General features: G+C 32.0%; 1 protein-coding gene and 1 non-coding gene across 12 annotated transcripts in view; both read right to left on the minus strand.

The window, feature by feature from the left end:
* Positions 1 to 877: 877 nt before the first annotated feature.
* Positions 878 to 24483, minus strand: part of CYLC2 (cylicin 2) — a 42939-nt gene continuing 19333 nt past the window's right edge. For 4 of the 11 annotated variants that reach the window (XM_027039579.2, XM_027039583.2, XM_053204862.1 and 1 more), the window contains 5 exons: positions 16253 to 16321; positions 13973 to 14117; positions 2488 to 2621; positions 1373 to 1488; positions 878 to 1041 (listed from right to left, as the gene is read on the minus strand). The gene's annotated coding sequence lies outside the window, so the exon portion shown is untranslated. Of the gene's footprint in view, positions 1042 to 1372; positions 1489 to 2487; positions 2622 to 3597; positions 3739 to 13972; positions 14118 to 16252; positions 16322 to 24324; positions 24476 to 24483 lie in introns of those variants that run through there. The other 7 variants (XM_027039581.2, XM_027039582.2, XM_053204858.1 and 4 more) reach the window with 6 other exon arrangements.
* Positions 7842 to 7947, minus strand: LOC113593713 (U6 spliceosomal RNA). Its single transcript, XR_003414022.1, has one exon. It is a non-coding gene; the product is annotated as a U6 spliceosomal RNA (small nuclear RNA).

The raw sequence follows: 24483 nt of genomic DNA on the forward strand, positions 1-24483 counted from the left end.
AAAAATGTTTAACAGATACAGTGGAAGAATATGATATTCCAGATCAAGTAAATAGTATTGTAAAAATACCAGGGAAAGGAAAGATAAAATATATTTTGGAAGAAAAGGAATGTTGACATATAATGTTGGATTAAAGAAGAAAGGTGGGGAAATAGTGGAAGTAGGATTGAAAATAAATTAGCACTTGATTGTAAATGCTTAATATTTAAATTGAAAAAAAAAATGTTTGAAATTCAAAAGCAATCTGTTAAAGGGAAATGATCTATACTAGTATTGATGGGTACAGATTTTAATTTTATTGACAAGAATTTTCTTCCCTGATGATGATTTTGAATTAACTCAAAACTACTTCGTGTTCACAAGTTTATCTGCTAAATTTCAAACTGTCAAGGAGGACTGTATTAAAAATGGGGAAAACTAGGAATTAGGAACCTGAATACTGGCATTTTTGGGATCTTTGGGGCATTCAGGTAGATACAAACCTTGTAATGGGGGAATTCTTGGGAATAATAGCCTAGAATAAGTGTAAGTTTTCAAATCCATACAAGAACCAACCCAAATTACAAAAATATGAGAATATAAAATGAAAAACATCAGTGTTGAAATTAGAGAATGTCAAACATAGAACTGCAAACTTTGAGGAAATCCTGAAATTCCTGACAAAAGAATTATGTGGTAAAGGAGAGAAGTGTCCCCCCACATCCCAATCTTTAAGGAGCAAGAGCTGAAGACAAGGTCAAGGTAGGATAGTAGAAAAAAAAATAGATGATTTTAACTAAGAATGTTTTAAGAGTTTGACAAAATAGAAGCCACAAACAACTCTGTGTAGGTGGAATGTAAGTTAGGGAAGAACACAAATGGAAATAGACACACATAGTATGGAGAGTAGATTTTTTTAATTGATATTTTCACCATCATGTTTAATGCGTTCACTCAAAATTAGAGCTGGCAATCAACTCCCATGACAGGAAGATTTGCAACTGAATGGGATTTTAGACTCCTCCAGGTTGTTAGAATTTTTAGTATATCTTCATGGTAGTCCTAAAATATAATCAGAGCAGAGTCACATCAGATGGTAAAATTCTTCTATTCCTCTACTGAAGCTGTGAGTTCCAAACCCAGCACTTTAGGATTCTGAGTGATTAAATCTGTGAAATAAACTAGTTTCATATGTCCCTTTTCATGGGCATAATTGTGTCCCTCCAAATTCAAATGTTGAAATCCTAACCCCCAGTATCTCAGAATGTGTCTGTATTTGGAGATAAGTAAATTATGTAGGTGATTATGGCTAAATGAGGTCATTAAGGTGGGTCCCAAACCAATATGACTGATGTACCCTCTAAGAAGATATTTGAGACACAGACATACTTACTGCATGTTTCACTGGGGTGATGGGGGGAAAACATCATGAAGGAGAAGTTTCTGAAGAGATAAACAGAGCATGCTGAATATAGTTGATGGCCATTCTTTTTTTTTCCAGATCATTTCCTTTATTAAAGAAAATCAGAGGCAACAAATAAAAACTCTGTTTGTTTGAAAATTAAAGAGCTCTTTATGAAATAAACATATTCCAGGTGATTCTAGGCCTTCAGCATTAATATTAATGGTTAATTCATTTATAAGCTTGTTTCACAAGTGTTGCTCACCTTAAGCCCCCTTTTGGAATTTCTTCTCTGTCCTCTTTATAATTACCATTTTCCCAATTAAACATCATTTATGCCATTAAACAAAACTAGCGGTACAAATGTCTTTCTTTGTAAGTATGGGGCTAGCAGATGATAACAATAGATGTGGCAACAAAGACCTTACATACTAAATATCACTCTCCTAAAATTAGATGTCCATTACACATAAAAGATAATTTTTCCCTGGCTTTATTATGCCCTTTATTGGTGTCTTACTCTTGCCTCTTAGGATAACTTTCTCCAGCATTAACCATCACCTTCCCTCTCCACCCCCAACCCCAACTCCAAAAAAAAAATTCCTATTTGTTTCTTACGTAGAGAAATTGACTTTTTGTAAAGTAAACACCTTCTATCTGGGTTATGTTTAGAAGGCCTCATCTTTCATGCTCAACTACCCCATTATTCTGTTAACGTACTTTAAGACAAAGTGAATTTCTCTTCCTAAGAGGAAGTTACTTTCCCTGGTAAATCAACTGAATCAATTGGCATACAGCTTTTTCTTTTTTGCTACTTTTTTACGAGCAATGATTAATGAGAAGGTAAGACAACAATATGAAATTAATTGGGAACTATCAGAAATAAAATAATTCAAACCAAAAAAAAATTAAATTCTATACTAGAGTATATTGTCCTTAGAAGTAGTAAATGGGAGAAAATATAACAATTATAGGATTACTACTGTGCATACACACACAAAAAGTCTATAAAAATTCTAAAGGAAACAATAAATGATATGAATAAAAGAAAAAAATCGATAAATGAAAAATGCATTGTTTTAAAATTCTTAATACACTTTACCTACATTGAATTACAGTAGGGCTTCTGATGGGTGGGAGACTTCACATAGTCATAATCTTGATCATCTTTGTTTCACTTTCATTAGGTGGTTTAGCAAATGATTCCCATTAAAGCTGTTCTCCTGGTTTGGCTGTAAGCCTTGAATAAAGGTCATGAGAAGAATAATCATCCTGCATTAATTGCTACCTGCACCTCACAACAATTCTGGTGCTAGCATGATGTTAGTTTTGTATCTTTTTTCTGCCCAGAAAGAGCAGGAGTAGGCAATGATGTTCCCATGGCAATGTGTTAGAGAAAAAAATCTGGGGCGCCTGGGTGGCTCAGTCGGTTGAGCGTCCGACTTCAGCTCAGGTCCCGATCTTGCGGTCCGTGAGTTCGAGCCCCGCGTCAGGCTCTGGGCTGATGGCTCAGAGCCTGGAGCCTGCTTCCGATTCTGTGTCTCCCTCTCTCTCTGCCCCTCCCCCATTCATGCTCTGTCTCTTTCTGTCTCAAAAATAAATAAATGTTAAAAAAAAATTAAAAAAAAAATCTGCCCCATAGCCTACTTTCTGACCATAGTGGTAAACAACTGCTACCAGAGAGGTTGCTGCTTTTCCTCAATCTTAGGCCACTCTCTCTACCCAGCTTTTCAGTTCTTTATCAACTTTAACATTCATTCATTCATATCTCCAGATCTATGCTTGAACTGGGAATCAGCAGTACACATTAATTTCCATCTTCCCATTTTTTTCTGGTTTTGCATATATTTGAAGTTGAAGAGATACTGATATTTGTGCAATCCTGGATCTAAGGAGAACATCTTCTAAAAGTTATAGCTAGTCAAAGCCAAAGTGTCCTATTTGTGTTGAAACATTGTTGTACACCTGAACCTAATGTAAAATTAAAATTGTATATCAACTGTGGTTCAATTACATAAAAATCCCTACGCTGAAAGGTAGTGATCCATATCACTTGACATACTCACATAGGCATTCCAAGGAACATTCAAGGTAAATATTTTGGACATGATTTATATTGAAATTGTCTTAAGGATGCTTTTATTTAGATAAATCATTAGATTTTCAAACATATCGTGTGGTGCTTAATTGTGGTATCAGTAAAAACCACATCTTACCTTTTTTCTCCACAAAAATATATTTCGAATGCCCAGGCTTTTTTTTTTTTCACTTCCTTTATCCAAAGGCTGAACTTCACCATTCCATGTTCTTTTACCCTCTCTATACACCATGAAACTTCCTTCTCTGGTTATTGCCAGCTATAGGAATTACAAATGTAATTACTGTGGCAACTATCTCCTTTTGCATGTAATAACTTAGGAAATGTATAAATTTAGCTTATAACTTTTTGAGAACCATAAAGTTAATTCTTGAACAGATTCAGCACCTTCAGTAGATTTCCTGTTATTTTTTCTCTGATACTTTTGTCTAATAAGAAAACTAGGAGTTACACTTTGGTTACCCCCCTCAATATTCTCTCCTAAAAATATTATTCATTTGTAACATATTATACTTTATCTCCATAGGCAATTTTGATTTTATCACGTATGAGGCTCCAGATTAGTCTGAAGAAGTCACGAGTTTCATTTAAACCATTTGACAAGAATGGGCACCTGGGTGACTCAGTGGGTTAAGAGTAGGACGCTTCATTTCCACTCAGATAATGACCTCATGATTTGTGAGTTTGAGCCTGGCTGTCAGCGCAGAGGCTACTTGAGATCTTCTCTCTTCCTCTCTCTCTCTCTGTCCCTCCCTGCTCTTGCTCTCTCTCTTATCTCTCAAATAAGAAAAAAAAATTTAAATTTAGAAAAATTTTAAAAATAAATCATTTAACAAGGAGAAGGTTGAAATGGAAGCTTTGCTTTATTAAAAATTATTAGATCTCTCCAGATGCCATATTGAATTCAAGATCAAAACACCAGAGTTCTTCCAAATTTCTCATGAATTATTGTCCAATAGATTAAAAATAGATCTTACAGAGCACGATGAAAAATACCAAAATTACTGAAAAAAGACCAGGAGAGATAAATGGATATTCCACATTATTTATAAGCTTTTGAGCAATTCTCTATCTTAAAATGATTACTCCCCTCTTATTTTTAAAAAAGAATAATCCAAGATTTAGCAAATTATTTTTTGTGACTTGACAAAGATATATGTTGCCAAGGGAATTTGAGTAATGTTTCTTAAGAATTACTTTCGTCTCTTCTCTGGATTTAACATGTTCTCAAAGAGACCAAACTTTGTGTAAAAAATAATACAAATACAAATAATACAAATAAAATTCTGGATGTTTATGGGCCTTAGGTTAATCCCATCTTATTGGTAGGCAAACTTTTTGTATACTTCAGAAGGAAACTTTAGAAAACTTCACACTGTAAACCCACAGAGTAGTGGTTTTGGATTTCTGACATCTCTTGTGAAATTGAACCCTACTTAGAACTGTATTAATAATGCTTTATCCACTTAGCCATCCTCCCTTCCCCCAGTTTACAAAATTGGTTCGCTTCAACCGGACCCCATTTTTGTCACTTAGGTGGTTTCATCAGCTTTCAAGAACTGCTGCAGAATGACTGTCACCTCTTCTATAGAAAATCTTAAATTCCCTTAACCTGAAGTACCAAAATTCAATAGTAAGTGACTTAGCCATCAAACCTACGTTGACAATGTCAAACATGAAGCATTTTTTTAAGAAAAATAATATAGTTCATGTCTTCTAGTATTTGGAAAGCCTACATTATCAAAGTTACATAGTAACTTAAGAAAATCCAAGCAACTTTCAACTTTATAATAGAGAAGAATGCAAGTTTTGTTTATATGTAAAAAAAATGATCAGGAAAATGAAAACTTCAATCAATTAGTTATATATAGGGGTGTATGTGTGCATATATGGATAGTTTGAGCATTAAATGTCAATCCTTCAATACATGTATGAATACCAAGGAAATCCTTACGTAGAAGGGGTTAGAGAACATTTTTGGATGATTTCTATCCTTTCATCTAATATGGATACCCTTTATGACAAACTCACTACAGTTGTATATTGTTTTCTAGTTAATAAAGAACTGACCTATTCGTGATTCAATATTAACAAGCTTCCACTATCCAAAGCTTTAATCCCTAAACATCTGTATTATATTATGGCCTGAGTTCTCAACATTGTATTTCCTGATTCCAGAGCCTCATGGATTTGTGCTACATTTCTTTTCTTGGATTCTGAGCAATATCTCTAAATCCTTCCAATAATTGTCGTTTTTATCAATATAGCTAATTTAAATATATATTTTCTGACAAAAACTGCCCTTTCTATGTATATAAGTATATATATATATATATATGCACATATATATAAATTGACTACAATATTCAAACATGTTAAAATTATGTAATTTGCACATGATAAATATCCTTTTTTTCCATTGGAATCTTGTAAATGGCTCAAAAGCTGAGGATAAACTATTTTCATAAGAGAATGGATGTCCCTGCTCTTGATCATCCTTGAAAATAGAGCAGAATATGAGGCAAACATCTGGATTACAAGAGTAGACATCTTCTCCTATACCAAGTCCAGGTTTTATGGAAGTATAAAATCTTAAGCAACTCCATTGGGGGGAGAGTGATATGCCCCTGGGCATATATGTCATAATAGAAATTAGAAATTTGTAGGACCACTGTTGTTTTTCCTTCCAGTAATAGTGGCAGAAACAAAATCTAGCAGCATCACCAAATCAAAAGCATAAGCATCCTATTTTTGAAAAATTCTAAATGGAATAGTGTCTAAGGAGATTCTGCCGCTGACCCTTCCTCTTCTACAGGCTTATGACCAGTAAGCATTACATGCATAGATTACTAGATAAGGAAATCAAGTATCAACTTAATTTTGGCAAGAATTGGTGTAAAAAAATAAAAAAAGAAAAGTGGGTAGAAAACATGGAGAGGGCTGAGGGCAGAAGAGAAGCTTCCTTCTTTTCACCTCATTTAAACTTCATAACCCCTTTCTTTGTGTCAGCCTATATCCTAGCCTCTATCTGCAACAGCTCCACACTGGCCCATGTTTCAAGTGAAATGATTTTTATTAAGCACCCGCATAGTTTCATGGCAGCAACATTATATTCACAAGATACAAATATATAAGCAGATATTCAGTAATGCAATATTTATTCTATGGTATGACTTCAGTTCCAGTTGGTACATTCCCTAAGCCTTCAGAATTTCAACGTAAAGTGTGCTTTAGGGTCTTTCTCACAATTTTTTACCATCTTCAAATTTTTCATAAACTGGGCCTTCATTAAACTTCATTGCTCCAAAACAACCAGAATATATTTTTGGCTCTATTTTCATGTTGCAGTCTTAAATAACAGAGCCCTAGAATTTCATACAGAAAGAATTAAAGGAAAGCATCTGGGAAGATAATTCAATCCATACCTGTTGCCTAATATTTCAAAGGAAATCTCAAACAATGGACTTGCTGGACCTTATATTCCCCTTAATGCCAGAGGCCAAATGTGAAATAAGTTTGATGTGAGATACATCTTACTTGGACCTAGAAAAGGCCTGATTTCTGAAACTAATACCTTGAAATTGCTGAAAAAAAAATGAAGATTCTTATTCTTTTTAACCCCAATTGTGATCTTGTGAGTAAGCACAATAGTCGAAACTACATTACTAATCAGCCTGTGTATACTAAAGCCAAGCAAGGAAGGAGGATGGTTAAAATGATACAGAATTTGATCAACATAACCCTTCATCTTCCCATGTAGCATTTAGATAGCAAATATTAAAAATATTACATGTACTTACTGAAGCTTAGCCAGAACACCTTTGTATAAAGGAGGGTACAGTGTGTTCTACTTATGCTCTCTTTAGGATTTGTTGGATCTATAGTGTGTGCGCACAGCCACACACACACACACACACACACACACACACACACACACACAATTGCTGTGTGTGTATAATTTGAACAGTCTGTATCGCCAATGAAAGACTCCGGCAGAACCTGCAGTGGAAAATACATCTTGTGCCATACACTAAAATGGGACCACCTAACTCTTTCTTGAATCAAATTTATTTCCATTCAGAATGAAAAATCAGAGAAAGGCCCATTTTTGTTTTGTTGAGTTTTGTTTTTTGTTAATAATTATTAGTATTAACTATACATTTTACCAGTTTTCTTTCTCATCATTATTTCTTATATTTCATGATTCTTCATTGATGAATTTATTAGTGTATGAGAATACACTTAAGAGTAATTCACTCTTAGAAGGTCATTGCATGGTAGATTTTCACTGCTTGCATTTCTGAAAATGGTTTTATTTAGGTTTCTGTAGTATATACTACTGTGGTTGAGTTTGTTATGAGTAAAGAGGTTTACTCTCTCTGGAAGCATTTTGTGTCATCCTTGTCCAGGGACTATGCTAATCTTCTCTGTGTCTTTCCACTTTTAGTGTTATGTGCTGCTGAAGCAAGGTCTCTCTGGAAACTTTTTATACTACATTTTTGTCTTTTTAATTTTTTTAAATAATTTACCATGATATTCCTTAAATTGTGCATTTTATATGAAAATATATCATAAAATATAAGAAACATGTGACACATAAGGAATAAGAAAAAAATATTTGTGTGCCCACTATTCACGTTTAATCCAGAACTTTCTGGTAATTGTAGAATTCCTACTGGCCTTTCCCTGACAAAAATCAACATCCTCTTCTTCCATCTAGAGGACTACCAGCCTCAATTTTGTTTTATGTTTTGTCTTTCTTGACAACGTCATCACATATGTGTGAATTGCTAAAAATTATATTTTAAGTTACATGTATTTGACATTTCAATAGGCGATATCATAAAAATAATTATTAGGCTTTCATATTTCCTTCTCTGTAAATTGCCTCTGTGTATGTCCATTTATCATCTGGATACTTTATGGGTTTTTGTGTAAGTTTATAGGAATCCTATATATAATCTCAGCTCTAAATTCTGCAGTCACATGGGTTGAAAATAGCGTTGATTAAAGTGCTGTCATATGACACTGACATATATGGCATCTTTAAAAATAATACTTGAAAGTTATGTGGCAGATAAGTCTCACTCTTTGGGAATTCCTTGACTATTCTTGGCATTTTATGACTTAAATTTATGTTTATTAATTTCTACCAAATCCTATTGAAATTTTGATTAGAATTAAATTGAATTTATATCTCATTTATGATAAATATGGGACCTTGTTATATTGAGTATGAGTACATATCTCTTGATTTATTAACATCTCCTCCAATATATATCAGTAATTTTTATGTATACTCAATATAAACTATACATAAAATATATAAACTATATATAAATATTATAAATGCATTTTACTCTGTAAAATTTTTACCCACATTTTCTTAGATTTTACCCCTTAGGTACGTTAGAGGTTTTGTTTCTATGTTAAGTGATGTATTTTAATTAAATATTAGAAATGCTTGTAGTTTTAACATTAAAGTGCAATAAAATTTCAGATATTAATTTTGTATAGAAGCAAATTTTCCATTGTTAATTTTAATAATTTTGTACAGTCTAAAATTTTTATAAATCTACTTGTAGATTCTTTTTACTATATCATTTATAAAAAAGGATCTGACTTATTTTTTCCTATCCGCTTAATTTTCTTTGACTTCTTGCACTGGACAGTGTCTCCAGCAGAATATGAAATGACATCAGTAAAAATGGATGCCTTTTACTTGTTTCTAGTCATAAAATAAATACTTTAAATATTTCACATTATGTGTTTTTTTTTCCAGTTTTATAATGGTTAAGGATTGTCACATTGAGAAAACTCTATTTTCTGTTTATTTTGGTGAGATGTTTTTTAACATAACAGGTTGTGATTCCTTAATCCCCATTTTGGTAACCATTGGGATGATTACTTGATTTTCTCATATACAAATTAGTCAGTTTATAATAATTTTTTTCTCATACTAAAAAACAATAAATTCCTGTGGTAAGTTTAAATTATTCAAGGTGTATAATCACCTTTAGTTGTTCTTAATTTGGTGTGAAGGTATCTATTTTAAAATATTTGCATCTATATTTATATGTGAGATTTGCTTATAATTCTACCTTTAATATTATTTTTATGTTGGTACCAAGGTTAAGAGATTTGGTTAAAGTAACATAGATGTGTTGTCTTTCTGGACTTTACAATAATTGTGGTGAATTTGATTTGTTTGTTCCTTGAATGGTAGAAGGTAGGACTGCTTGGACCTGCCCTTTTTTGTAGGATGATTTTTAAAAACCATACTGGGTTTTGTGATGGTTAGAGTAATACTTAAGTTTTTTGTTTTGAGTCAGTTTTGGCAAATATTATGTTTTTCGAATTTATTGGGATAAAGATTTCACAATTTCCATCCATTATTTTTTAATATTGCTGTCCCCTTTTTTCACACTATTTTGCTTTCCTAATGTGATCTGTTTTTTGCCTTCTCTCTTCCTTCATTGATCTTAGTTTGTAAATCTTAAAGATTTATGAATCTTATTTTGTGAATCTCACTTTTGTTGATAAATTGATCCTATATTTTTAATTTTATTTTTATAATTTTCTCTTTGTCCTTTGATATTTTATTACATTCTGTTTTAGTTTTTCTAACTTGCTAAGTTGCATTATAGAAAGTTCTCTACTGTAATTTTAATTAGATTCACAAGTTTTATTGTATAATTTTGTCATTTCTTTATCTTTCTGATTTTATTAAAAAATTTATTCTTTAATTTATATAGGGATTGCTATTAATTTCCAAACAATTAGAATGTTCCAAAACTATGTGTATTCTTTATTTGTAACTTAACATATTTTTTTTCATTTCTTGAGACTTGCTTTCGAGATTTGAATGAGAACAGTTTTCATGAGTGGACCTTGCATGGTAGAGAAAAGGGTATATATTTTCTTAGTTATTAGGTGTAAAGTTGGATAATTTATCAATTATATTTAGGTGTTGATTATGTTGAACTTTTAAAATTCTTACTGATATTCAATGTCTATCATTTACAGAGAGAGATGAGTTAAATTTTCCCATTAGGATAGTGGATCTGTGTCTCCTTTTACTTCAGTCAATTTTTGCTTTATATATTTGAGATCTTTTTAATTAGGTGCATAAAAATTAGAATTATCATATTTTCCTGGTGAATTGAATCGTATGTTATTGGTAGTGACTCTCATTTCAAACTTCTATTTCCCTAATTAGTGATTCTTTTATTGACTTCAAAATATCGACACCAGTGAGCTTTTGGTATTAACCTACAATTTTTTAATGTTATTGTTGTTTAATTCTTATTTTTAATTTTTTATATTTATATTTTATTGATATTTTTGATATATTTTATTGATACGGAAAATATTCGTAATAGGTGGCTTATTGTTTAGTGTGAAATATAACATTTGTATGAAATGATATATAAATACAATGTATCTGCCTTTCATGAGTTTTAGCATATTGTTTAGATCAAACTGTACTTGATAATTGTAGGGAAAAACTAGAATGTGCTCCTGGGATTCAGATGTGTCACCTTCATTCTTTTGGAGTTCCAGGTTTTAATTTCCTAGGCAGAGCAAACCACCCAAAGGCATCGCCCTGTCTTTACCAATCCATAACAACTATTATAGAAAAAAACCAATGGGGTTGGAGACAGAGAAAGAAACAGGTGCACGTGCATGCATACAGAGAGAGAGAGAGAGAGAAGGAATTTTACATATAGAATTTTTAGTTTGTCAGACCTCCCAGTTTGTCAGCTTCTCTTGAATTATTTTAACACACGTGTCCTGAGAAAAATAACTAGGTTGCAAAAACAAAGGCTGTTAAGCTTGCCACATCATGGACTTCTAAGGAAATTATGGATAGTACTTAAACACAATTTATTCTGAGAAGTTTTATCTTACTAAGGGGTGACGGATTTACCTACTCTGTAAGTACGTACTAGCTTACTAGAAATTTCTGTAGAAGATCTTTACCTCTGTCAAGGTTTACCTCCTGAGTCAGAGGTCGATTTAAATATGCTTTAAAATTTTTAGAGATACTTATATATTTCTAGAATAAAGAGTTCCAAGGAATCAGCCTAAAATTCGAGTGTAGCATTTCTGAAATAGAACACATTATATGTACACACATATGCATTCACATATACATTACACAAACATATATATATATGCATATATACTTACACTCTACTTACATAGACTCGTCTAAATTTTGTAAATGTTTATTGCATATGCCATCAGGTTTTATTAAACTTACATTTCATAAAAGTAAAAATACTAGTTTTATATCCTTTTATAATAAAAGTTTAATGTAATAATTATTCAATAAGTATTTCTGTGTATCATTATTGTGTTGTATGCTAAATCTATCATAAATTTTATTGTACTTTCATAAAATTTTAGAAGAACATTTAAAATCTACAGTTTATTTTTCAAATCAAATATATAATTATCTAGACTGAGATTTTAGTGACTATCATTAAAATTTCTTAGAATTGTTCATTTGAATTTACTGCAGAAAATTTAGTTTATTATTTTTCTATAATGTAACACTTGAATTCCGAATTCTTTCTATTGCCCTCAGATACATAGCTTTCACAATAAGACAATTAAAATGCATAAAAAATGTATTTGAATAAGAGTAAAACCATATGTTTAGAAAATATTTAAAATAACAAAATTATTATGAATGAAAAGTGTATATCCCTATATTTGTACTAAAATGGACATAGTCCTGTTAATTTTATTCTAACTTATAATTATTGTATTATGCTCTGTTTTAAGATAAACTAAATTCCATCATTTTTTTTGAATGCATGCAACTGCATTCACATAGCACATAAAGTAATAGCATGCTGGCATTTAAAAATATAATCTTGAGTATCAGTTTTCTGAAATGTCAGAGCAGCAGAATATCTGGTATTTAGTTTCTTTGTCAGAAATAATGTGTTTACTACTTCTTATTTTATAATTCCCAGTAGTTGACATGGGCATTATGAAGGATTACAAGAAATCACTTATCTTTCTTCATATTATATCTCTGGCATTTGTAATATTTTATATTACCATGGATTAAAATACCACATAAAATGCAATATTGACTTTGGTCTATATGACTTAACATTATTAAAAATATTTGTTTTTCATTTTATTAATGAGTTTTAAAACCATACAATGTAACTTGTTGAGATATTAGAATTTGTTTCAGTGCCTTTATGCTACTGAAGAAACACTGAAGCTCAGTAATGTTTACTTGTCTAAACTAACCTTAGACTTAAATCCCACTCTCCTGATTACTAGTTAACCAAACTAAGTCCCTCTAATTTAGACTAGGGTATTTCAATAATGTATAAGCATGATTTGTGTGTGTGTGTGGATTTGCTAGTATTATATCATTTGACCTGCAACTCTCATTCATTGAAATCTCCTTTTATATATATGAGGATGACTGCTTTAAAGAGTATCAATGTCTGGCACCTGGGTGGATCATTGGGTTAAACAACAGACTCTTGGCTCAGGTCATGATCTCACAGTGGTGAGATCCAGACCTGTGTCAGGCACCATCTCACCATCATGAGATCAAGCCCCATGTCTGGCTCTGTGCTGAGCATAGAGCCTGCTTGTGATTCTCCCTCTCCCTCTGCCCCCACTTTCAGTCTCGTTCAAAATAATTTTTTTTAAACTATCAGTATCAAAGTAAAACATTGCAAAACCAATTGGCCTGTTATCAATATTCACTACTTGCAGAAACCATACATGAAACAATTTTCTAGTAATCTTTATCTCTGTACTCACCATTATATGATTTATTTGACACTAGATGTCAGTTTTCTCTTATTCTATTCAATTCTTAGCAGAATTTAAGATACTGTAAACTGATTAATTGAAATGTAAAAAAAAAAGGAATTATAGAAGTATTTCTTTACATTTTTTTAATGTTTGTTTATTTATGGGAGACAGAGAGTGGGGGAGGGACAGAGAGAGAGAGAAACAGAATCTGAAGAAGGCTCCAGGCTCTGAGCCATCAACACAGAGCCCGATGCGGGGCTCAAACCCATGAAGCACAGGATCATGACCTGGGCTGAAGTCGGTCACTCAACTGACTGAGCCACCCAGGCATCCCTAGAGGTATTTCTTTTTTTTTTTTTTAATTTTTTAACATTTTTATTTATTTTTGAGAGACAGAGAGAGACAGAGCATGAGTGGGAGAAGGGCAGAGAGTGAGGGAGACACAGAATCCAAAGTGGGCTCCAGGCTCTGAGCTGTCAGCACAGAGCCCTACGGTGGGGCTCGAACTGTGAGATTATGACCTGAGCCCAGGTAGGAGGCTTAATCGACTGAACAACCCAGACACTCCTTTAGAGGTATTTCTTGATGACATACATAAAAATAAGGGGAAAGCATGAAATATTTTGGAAACTATCGTGTTAACTAGAGCTGATTCCTTAATAATATCATAGATAGATAAATAGATGAATCTTTACCTTGTCTCCAGGCATACTTCATTTTTTCTAATGCTTTTTAGAATTAATGATATTTGGATGTGAGATGGTACTTTCCCATTCTGCCTTGAGTTCTGTGTTTTATATTCTTTTCTTGTCCCTCCTTCATGATGACATGATGGTTGAGCTAGGATTCAAATGCATATTTTCAGTTTCCGTATTTTTGTTTTCTATAGCATATTCCTGCAAATACAACTCCTATGACTTACTAATCAGAGTGCAATATTTGTGAAGAGACACACTAAAGGCTATCAGCAGTGGGAAGAGTAGTAGCAGGACAGGTTCCTTTGAGACTAATGGAGCCAAGAAGTTATGCATTGAACAACTGCTTTTCTTAAAAAATTGTAGAGTGGGAACTTTACATATGTGATGTAATTTTATGTAATTTTAACAGAACTGTACATTTTTGCAGATAAAGTAATGATGCTATGAAGAAACTGAGGCGAGGTGTTAAAGAACAATTTCCCCAAATCCCAGAACAATTAAGCCACAAAATCTTGGTCTAAATCCTAGTGTGCTATGAGATTTAAATTCAGATTGAAAGTCTGCTTTTACCATTATTTTTGAAAATTTTCTCCTGTTAGCTTAACAGCTCTATGTTCAGTTAAACAGAGACAACATGTTACGACTGGTATGAGGATTAAATGACAATACAAGAAAAGTGTTTAGAAAATCGTTAGTGGCAAATAAATATTGGGTGATTTTGCTATTGCTGTTATTTCAATTTAGAAATATTTTGTTGATTATTTGAGTAGTAATATGAATTATTATTGTATTGAAATATTTTTGTATTTTGCCATTGCTTTTAAAAGATTTTCCTGGTTGTGCAGTAATGTGGTATATGACTTCTCAGTAGATAACTTCTAACTTTTCTGTCTCTTTTCAGTGATTTACTATTGGCTTTTTTCATGAAAGTACTTGATACCTCCTAGAAATAAGATTGAATATATCCACAAGTAGTGACATATATTTTAAATATATCTAATAATTTTTTTAAATTTTTCTTTATTTTATTACTATTATTGATGTTTCTGATATGGAATTAGGACCACAGATATAAAAACTGCTTTCTTAAATGTTTGCCACTACTCAGATAATAAAGCAAATAAATAGCCCTTTCAACCAACTGGATTATTTTTATTCACAGCACCAGAATGTGAAATGTTGTTTTCATATGTAATAATATTTTTAGTGATTCACATTAATTTCAATATTGAATATATACAGAAGAAATAGTTTATTTTATTCTCAAATGTAGTCTTTTGATAATTTAATACTTATATTAGCATATGATATATAATAGTATAATAATGTGAGAAATAGAAATATTAAAATATAGAATAATAATTAAAGTCTAAATAAATAATTTCTTTTTCTTTATGTGACTTATGTCTAACCAAATGCACAAATAAAGTTTAATACTTGTATGGATGGAAGTCATGCACTTTTTTTTTTTTTTTAGGAAACGTAGTTATATATACAATTCAAGAATGGCTCAAAGTTGAGTCAATCCCCTTTCATTAGTGGAGCAAAATTCTTACAATTGCCTCATAATAAAATCTAGATTTACTAATATCTTTGCTACCTCTGGTTTCTCTAGAGTATACAGCAAGATATTTATGGGGAAAATGATGTGACCATCTCCTACTCTCCGTAGTTATATGAATTAATTGCAAACAAAATGGAAAATCTATTAAATTTCCATGCAAATAATTTACTATTTTAAATTATATGCTATGGTACCAATAATAAGAAATGTTTCTAAATCTAGAAAACTGAATTGATAATAATTTAAAGACATTTTAACTCATTGCAAAAACTAATGCATTGTACACAGAGGTTGGACAGAGAATATTTTGATGAATTTGGATGACCAGCAGACAAGGTTTACGTATGACCTAAATGATGGTTTCTTGTATACCATCCCATGCTTAAACATTATGTAAATCAGCAAAATTAAAACTGAGTATATATCATAGACCTTAAATAATAAAACCATGAAAAATCTTCACCAAGGTTCCCTTGTACTTCCAAAAAGACCTTTATAAGTGTTCTTTTTCTACATATCTTTCCTTAGTTCTTCCATGCTCATGTTTGCAGTTATCTCTATGCTGTTTAGCATCTTCTTGTCTTATAATATTCTCTAAATGATAGAACATTACAAAGAATTAATGATTGCCTCTGGGGATGAGTTTAATGGAATAAAAATTTACACCACTCAAACAACTACACCAATATTTCTAAATTTAGAACCTGATGTACCTCTCGGGTGCTATTACTTCACTCTCCTTATACAATATCTACTGCAAATGTTTTCTTTCATAGCAGTGTCTATGCAATACAAAAATCATATGAATTTTGTGAAAAGAAAATAAGTTATTGACTATAGAACTTAGGAATTCAAGTGTTTTATTCCATTCTATATGGTGATAGTATGTATATGTATATATATAGAAAATTCCTAGATGTACATGGGCCAATAGCCATGCTTTTTTATTTTTTTTTACTTAAGGGCCTTGTCATAGGATATCCATGAATGGTGAATATTTTATAGATATTGTAAAAATTCACAAAAAATGGTGAAGAAAGAGGTAATTTGATTACTCACACACATACATATACATGAACGCTAGATATATCTGTTAGGTGTGTGTGTGTGTGTGTGTGTGTGTGTGCGCGCGCGCGCGAGAGAGAGAGAGAGAGAGAGAGAAAGAGATAGTACTTAATTTAGTCAAGATTTTTTTTCAGATACAAAGAATATAATGTTTTAATAGTGATTATGCCTAAGTCAGAGCATTTTACTTTTCAGTAGTTTGTTTTTAACTTTTTATTTTGTCATAATTTCAGTCTTCAGAAAAGTTGCAGTAATAGAGCTTAATTTTTCTTCTTTGGTAGCAGATAATCATTATCAAACCTAATGTAAAACATTTTATCTTAAAATTAAAAATTTTTATAGCAAGTAACAAGACAGTGTATCATTCATCCAAATTTGTTGCAAGAATATCTGTTTCTCTTGAAATTTGGAGATTAATCTATAATTAAAATTGTTTAAATGATTTGAATTTATACATTTTGTTTACATTCTACTTGAAAAAATTCCAACTCTATCTCTAAGTACATTTCCCAGAATTTATATATTTAGGACTAAAAATTAGTTCTATATGAAGCAAAAAAAAATCGTAAGGTCAGTTTTCTTGGACATTTAATCCATATTACTGATGAAATAAAAAAAAACATTGTTACTAGGAAATGCTGTATTTTACCTGTCAAATATATTTTCCTGAGGATTAAAATATGTATATTTCTATGGTTTTGATTAAAACATTAATTTATTTTCTATTCTTCAATAAAGCCTGAAAATATCAATTCCTTTTTCTTTTTGAATAGAGCTACCAAAGAAAACTTAGAGATGATGTGAGAAGGGAGAATAAAGACACACATTTAATACTCAAACTTTTTCCTTAGTAGGCATAAGCAGAACCAGTGGAATGGGAATTTGAAGATCAGCATCCTCATCCAAATTATGTCACTGAGAAACTATAAAAACTGGTATATTACTGAATCTCATTTGACCTCAGTCTCTTCAATAGGTAGCATTAGAAAAATTCTCTCAGATTTCCCCTGTTAAAATATCTACATAGTTTAGAAAATCCAAGGCTAGAAAATGTGATCTATCTAAAAGGGGTATTATCAGATTGGAAAACCAAGAAAGTACTTTTCCATGAAAAAGGTACAATTAGAGATTCGCTAGTAGATTAGGTAGCACTTTCAAGGTTAGCTATCTAATCCTAGATACTCATTTTTTTTTCATTATGGTAAAAACACTTAACATGAAATCTATCTTAATTTTTTATAGGTGTGTGGTACAGTATTAATACATGATGTACAGCAGATCTCTATAATGTATACATGTTGTATAACTGAAACTTAATACCTGTTGAGGAACAGCTCCCCTTATCTCCCTCCTTCCATCCCCTCGAAATTACTATTCTACTCTGTTTCTATGAGCTTGACTATTTTGGATGTCTCATGTAAGTGGAATCATGCAGTATTTGTCCTGTAACATATTTATTTCACTTAGCATGATGTTCTCCAGATTCAGTCATGTAATTGCATATAACAGCATTTCCTTCTGTTTTAAAGTCAAATATTGTATGCATATGTCACATTTTCTTCATTCATTCACTGATGGACATTTAGGTTGCTTTCATATTTTGGCTTTTTGAATACCATAGTGAGGATGAGAGTGCAGCTATCTCTTTGACATCCGGTTATCAATTATTTTGGATATATACCCAGGAGTGGGATTGCTAGATCATTTGGTAGTTTTATTTTTAATTTTTTGAGGAACCTCTGTACTGATTTCCATAGTGACAGCATTATCTTATATTTGTATCAACAATGTACGTGGGTTCTAATTTCCCCATGTTCTCACCAACACTTGTTATCTTTGTTTTTCTGGGAGGAAATTAGGGATGCCAAGCATATTTTCCTGTGTCTGTTGGCGATTTTATGTTCTCTTTGGAGAAATTCCTCTTCAAGTCCTTGCACCATTTCTTAAGTTCGTTATTTGATTTTTTGTTGCTGAGTTGTAGGATTTTTGTAGTGTATTTTTTGATTTTGTTGACTGCATGTTGATGATAAATCTAAGAAATTACTGTCAAGACCAATGTCATGAAGTTTTCCTGTTTTCTTTGAGGAGTTTCACACTTTCAGATCCTATATCCATTTTGAGCTCATTTTTGTATGTGATATATGTATCGTATATATTTTGTATATGATATAAGCTATAACATTCTTTTGAATGTGGATATTCAGTTTCTTAAACATCATCTTTGGGAATCTATCATTTCTCCATGGGTACTCTTGGTACCTTTGTTAAAAAGATCAATTAACTGTGTATGTATGGGTTTATTCACAAATGTGTGGAAATATAACAACACACTCTTGAACAATGAGTGGGTCAAAGAAGAAATCAAAAGGGAAATAAGAAAATAACTCAACATAAACAAAAACACAGGGTACCAAGAGCACCTGGATGGCTCAGTCATTTGAGTGTCTGACTCCAGCTTAGGTCATGATCTCATGGTTTGTGAGTTCAAGCCCCCCATCAGGCTTGCTGCTGTCAGTGCAGAGCCTGCTTTGGATCCTCTGTCCCCCTCTCTCTCTGCCCCTACCCCACTTGTGCTCTCTCTCAGAAATAAATAAACATTAAATGGGGCACCTGGGTGGCTCAGTCGGTTGAGCATCCAACTTCGGCTCAGGTCATGATCTCACAGTTCGTGAGTTTGAGCCCCGCATTGGGCTCTGTGCTGACAGCTCAGAGCCTGGAGCCTGCTTCGGATTCTGTGTCTCCCACTCTCTCTGCTCCTCCCCCACTCATGCTCTATCTCTTCAAAAATAAATAAACATTAAAAAAAATTTTTAAATACATATTAAAAAAAATACAAAATACCAAAACATATGGGATGGAGCCAAATCAGTAGGAAGAAGAAAGCTGGTAACAGTAACATATACGTTAAAAAAGAAAGAGATATCTTAACCTGACTTTACAACTCAAGTAACTAAGAAAAGAACAACCTAAGCCCAAAGCCAGTGGAAGAAAGAAATAATAAAGCAGAAATAAATGAAATATAGTACAAAAATACAATAGAAAAAAATTAAAACTGACTTGGCTTTTGAAAAGATAAACAGACTTGAAAAACCTTTTACTACACTAAGAAAGCAAGCAAGGTAAAACACAAATAAAACAATAGAAGAGACATTTACAAGGGATGCTTCAAAAATAAAGAGAATCATAAGGGACTGCTGTGAACAGTTATACACCAACATATTAGATAACATTAGATAATGGATAAATTCCTGGAAACATACAGCCTACCAATATTGAATCATGAAGAAATAAAAAATCTGAAAAGATCAATAATGAGTAAAGAGATTGACTCAATAAAAAAAAAACAAAAACAAAAAACAAACAAACAAACAAAAAAAACTCCCAGGAAAGAAAAGTCCAGGACCACATGGCTTATCTGGTGAATTAAAACAAACATTTAAAGAAGAATTAATAACAATTCTTCTCAAACTCTTCCAGAAAAAATAGAAAAGCAGAGAATACTTGCAAACTCATTTTGTGAGGCCATTACTCTGATACTAAAACTGGATAAAAACATTATAAGAAAAAATTACATGCCAATATCCCTGATTAATATAGATGAAAACTTCCTCAGCAAAATGCTAGTAAACTGAATTCAACAACACATTATTAGAAGGCTCATACACCATGATCAAGTGGTTTTATCCCTGGGAATGCAAGGATAGTTTACAATACACAAGTAATGTGATACACAACACCAATGAATGACAAAAATCAATGATCATCTCAATAGCTGCAGGAAAATCATCTCACAACATTCAACGTGTTTTCATGATAAAAAATCTTTAAAAAAACGAAATATAGAATTTACCTCAACATAATAAAAGCCATATATGAAAAGCCAATGACTAACATCTTACTCAACCTTGCCACCCAAAGCTTTTCCGCTAAGATCTGTAACAAGACCAGGATGCCCACTCCAGCAACTTATATTCAACATTTTAATAGAAGTCTTAGAGAAGTCAGGTATGAAAAATAAATAAAAGGCATTTAATAAAGAAAGAAAGAGTTATCTTTGTAGATGACATGAACATATAAGTAGAAAATTCAAAAGACTCCACAAAAAATTAGTGGAACTAATGAACAAAGTAGTTAACTCACTGACTTACAGATATTAAAAGTAAACTGTAAAAAGAGTCCTAACCTTAGATCCATGCTGGTGTAGAAAGAGTGACTTAACCAAAGATCACACAGTCTGTAGTATTAGAACCCAAAAAAGATGTCAGTGAGTTGACTTCTTTGTGGGGCAGCAGCAATTGTAGTAGTAATAGCAATGGTAATGATAATGGCAAGCCTTCTGTTGTGTGCTAGGCACTGTTTATGTTTTACACACATTGACTATCACAACAACCCTGTGCCATAGATTCTATTATCATGTTAATTTCACAGATGGGGAAACTTAAGTACAGAGAGGTCATTTAAGCAGATAACAGAGTTGGTAGTTTGCAGGTTTAAAATGTAGGTACTCTGGTTCTCAGAGTGCATACTGGTTTCTTAAAAAGTAAAAAAAAATTTTTTTTTAAGTTTTTCTAATATCACAAACATAAATCTTTTTCAAACTCATAAAATAATTTCAGAGACACAACTAATACATTTTGGGTCAGCTTGATTATTAGCAAAGATAATGCAGTGTGTACATATAGTTGACCCTTGAACAATGCAGGAATTTGGGGTGCTGACCCATCCCCTGCATAGTCAAAAATCTGTGTATAACTTTTGACACCCCCACCCCTGCAAAATTTAACTAGTAGTAAGCTACTTACTGTTGACTGGAAACCTTGCCCATAACATAAGTAGTCAATTATCATATATTTTTGTATGTTATTTGTGTTACATACTGTATTGTTATAATAAAGTAAGCTAGAGGAAAAAAATATTATGAAAAACATAAGGAGAGAAAGTATAGTTACTGAACTGTGCTGTAAAAAATTTGCGTATAAGTGGACCACACAGTTCAAACTGTGTTTCGAGGGTCAACTACATTCATCCTTAAAAGCCACTTTTAATTATAAAGAAAATAGGTAATTGCTGCCTTCTTTTCCTTGTAGTAGCCCTTAAGCCAAGCTCTTTTGACACTGTAGAAAACAACAAAGGGCCAATAGGCAGAAATCTGAAATTGGATATTTCTCAATAAAAAGAGATAATTGTCCTAAGAGTGAAAACAAAAAAAATCCCCCCTTCCCTATATGAGAGTGAGGCACAGGTGGTGGTTTGTTGATAAATGTTTAACAACTGTCTCTCTCAGAAAAAATGTATGTGTTTTATACATAAGGCTATTATACACTTTATATATAGGGTATATACCACACAACTTACAAATAATAATAAATACACTATACCCTTATTGTAAACTCAAAAAATAAATAAATAAAACTAGTGGACAAATTCAGTAATTCCTGAGATGTGAAATCAACATACAAAAATCAGTTGTGTTACTTTGTTTCTTGGCTTCTTAGTTCATTTGTTTTTTTAGATTCCGATATAGGTGAAATTTATATGAAATAGTTGTATCACATAGACATTGTTGGATACAGAGAACAAACTATGGTTGCCCAACAGAAGGTTGGTAGGAGGATGAGTAAAATACATAAAGAGAATGATACAACTTGCAGTTATAAAATAAGTGGTTATGAAGATGAAAAGTACAGGCAGGATAGGGGGTTTGGTCTATAATATTATAATGTTTGGTGACAGATAGTAACTACACTTATGGTGAGCACTGAGTAGTGTATAGAATTATTGAATCAATATGTTGTACAAATGAAACTTATATGACATTGCATGTCCATTATACTTTAATTAAAAAAATTAGTTGTGTTTCTGTAATAAACTATCTGAAAAAGGAAATTAAGAAAATGATTCTATTTACAATAGCATCAAAAATAAAATACTTAAAAATAAACTTAACCAAGGAGGTAAAAGATTGTGTGTACTGAAACTATAAAACATTGATGAAAGAAATTAGAAACAAATAGAAATCATTCTATGTTTATGGATTGGAAGACTTAATATTGTTAAAATGTCTAGACTGCACAGTGCATTTTCTAGATTCAGTGCAATCCCTGTCAAAATCTCAGTAACATTATTTACTATAACAGAAAAAACAATTATATATATGCAACCATAAAATACCCCAAATAGCCAAAACCATTTTGATAAAAACAAAGCTGAAGGAATCAACATTCTGATGTCAAAATTTATTACAAAGCTACAGTAATTAAAATAGTATGGTACTTACATAAAAACAGACATATAGACAAGTGGAACAGAATAGAGAGCCCGGAAATAAATCCACACAAAATGGTCAACTGAGCTTTGACAAGGGTGCCAAGAGTACAATGGGGAAAGATGGTCCCTTCAACAAAGGGTGTTAGGAAAACAACATTTACATGCAAAAGAATGAAAGTGGGCAATTACCTTATCTTACACTGTATGGAAATATCAACTTAAAATGAATTAAAATCTAAAAAATGCAAAATCTAAAACTTAAACCTAGAAGAAAATCCAGGGGAAAATCTTTATGGCTTTGGTGTAGACAAGGATTGTATGACAACAAAGGCACAGGCAATAAAAGCAAAAAATAGACAAGTGGCACTACTTCAAAGGATATCTTCACAGCAAGGAAAACAATCAACAGAGTGAAAGGCAATTTGTGGAATGGGAGAAAATGTTTTTAATTCAATTAGTTTTACAGCAACATTTCTTAAGGAGATAATATATATACTGCAGTGCAGATATCACTGAGGACTCAGCCCTTTGAAAGAAGCTCATGAATACTAGCAACTGAAAGGAGATAAAGAATGGCATGGAGAAGTCATGTTAATCTCCAGATGTCTACTTCATGCTGGAGTGTGGATTGTAATACAGGTATAACTAGGTTTTTTTTCAATTGGAGTAGCATCTTAGAAGTCTAGGACAAGGCTTGAACTATTTCCATCTATAAAACAGATAAGTGGTGCTTTGAGTTATGTGAAACACAGGCAGAAAATACTGTTTGAGTGCAAAATCAATTGTTATTGATGTTAGTACTTATTTCCTATTTATATGTTTAAAATTATTGTTGATAGTTTTATTAGAATTAAAGAAAATTGATAATATCTAAATTTTCCTACAGTTTTAGAAAATCGGACATAATGTGATACTTGTTCCCCCTACATAAAACAGAGTTCTCAAATCCATCAGTCATTTCGTCTTTCATGACATTCACTTTTAACAGATTTTCTTACTTGTTCTGTGTTATTGACAATATTACATAGACACACACAGACATACACATACAGAGGAGAAAAATAATTCGAAAGCACCTTGCAAATAACCATACCACTGCAGTTGATAAGTCATGATGTGGAATATTTATAGAATTCTATAAAAGCAGACATGACTAATTAATGATCTATTATACTACTTTATTTTTTCACATAAGGAGGCCAGAAGATTGACATATTTCTTTCAGGACATACACGTTTCTAAAGATTTGTTTTTGTTTTATGATATTTCTTTTTTTTATGATATTCTGTGGTTTTAGTCACATTTGAAATTCTTTAGCCACCACTCCAAGCCTTTGCAGTGAATTAATCATATATTAACAAGCATACAAAGCTAGCAATTCTTTCACATCTGTATTTCACTTTTACAGCTCTCAGTTTTACTCGAGGGAAAATGAATCAGTAAAAGAGGAAAAATATCTTATACATTCAAACTGTGTGATTAAAAGGCTAAATTGAGAAGTGAAAGATATGGCAGGATTATTGAGTAGGAGGTTGTCCTTTACGTGGATTTTTGCCTTTGAATTGATCTGCTAACTTGTTTCACCTCCACTTTTGGCTTTGGTACTAAGGAG

This window comes from Acinonyx jubatus, chromosome D4 (assembly GCF_027475565.1).
Source record: "Acinonyx jubatus isolate Ajub_Pintada_27869175 chromosome D4, VMU_Ajub_asm_v1.0, whole genome shotgun sequence".
Taxonomy (NCBI): domain Eukaryota; kingdom Metazoa; phylum Chordata; class Mammalia; order Carnivora; family Felidae; genus Acinonyx; species Acinonyx jubatus.